General features: G+C 42.9%; 1 pseudogene; it reads left to right on the top strand.

The window, feature by feature from the left end:
* The first annotated feature begins 281 nt into the window (after window positions 1–281).
* On the top strand, window positions 282–401 carry LOC136654904 (5S ribosomal RNA; annotated as a pseudogene).
* The last annotated feature ends 789 nt before the right edge of the window (window positions 402–1190 follow it).

Raw genomic sequence — 1190 nt, forward strand, 5'->3', positions numbered from 1 at the left:
TGCTGGCCTCCTGCACCGGGCAATGCAAACTGTAGTGATTCTATTGTGTGTTTGTCTTGATTCTGCTCACAAGCATTTGAGGAGAGAGAGCTCCCCTGCTAGTATGCTTGCAATATCTCTTAGTAGGAGAGAACAGATTGCTTAACACCACCTCAGGAATGCATAGCAGAGGTGAGATTCAAAGCTCAGTCTCTCAGCCAATACGTTACACCATTTCTCAATCAGTTTAGCATTCTATTCCTGATGATGTATCTCTGTTTTCTAGAATGCCCTAATTTTTTTATCACAGCAACTGTTACCCTGCATATGCCCAATCTTGTCTGATCTTGGAAGCTAAGCAGGGTCAGGCCTGGTTAGTACTTGGATGGGAGACCACCTGGGAATACCAGGTGCTGTAGGCTTATACCATAGTCTTTCGAGACTGAAGGTTGCCAACCATTTTTATCAGGCTATGATATGAAATCCTAATACTTCAGTGTTACACACATTTACTTGGACACAAGACCCACTGATTTCAAGTAAAATTGACTTCCATTAAGTGTGCTTAATATTGGAGCCTTAGAAATGTAAACATTCTGGTTTTATAGGAAGAAAAAAAGAAGAAGAAAGGACAAGCAGACATCTAAAATCACCCTTCTACTGCAAAGGCTTTCCACTGCTTTAGACTGTTCAGTTTTGAGTAAACAGGAAATAGGCCAGCTCTGGTGGGCAGGATATATATTCAATTTTGATTATCATCTGAATTTTCTATTTACTAACAGCAACAGTCAGACAGAATATGAATTGTACCAGAGATCAGTTGTGAAGCTCCATGTTGGGCAAATCACAAACAGATTGAGTACAGTTAATCAACAAATAAATGTCCTAGTGATGGTGCCTATTTTTGGCCCATTATAAATTGGGTGTAAAGTTCAAGCCTACCAGCACACCCTGCCCTCTTGAATGCCCTCTTCCCTTTTCCAACATGGTGTCTACTGTATCCACCAGAAAGTTGGCCTCTGGAGACTTTCTTAGGGTAAGAAAACATTTTATCCTTTGCCTCAGGGTAAGCTCATGCCAGGCCTCCAGATTTACTCAGGCCTGCTCCAGCTCTGCAGCTGGTGCAAGCCTGTATGGACCCAGGTCAGGGGATCAAGGAACCCTACAAAGGGGATTAGGATTCAGGGGACACTGCTGCCAAACCCCATCCC

This window comes from Tiliqua scincoides, chromosome 5 (assembly GCF_035046505.1).
Source record: "Tiliqua scincoides isolate rTilSci1 chromosome 5, rTilSci1.hap2, whole genome shotgun sequence".
In the NCBI taxonomy this organism is placed as follows: domain Eukaryota; kingdom Metazoa; phylum Chordata; class Lepidosauria; order Squamata; family Scincidae; genus Tiliqua; species Tiliqua scincoides.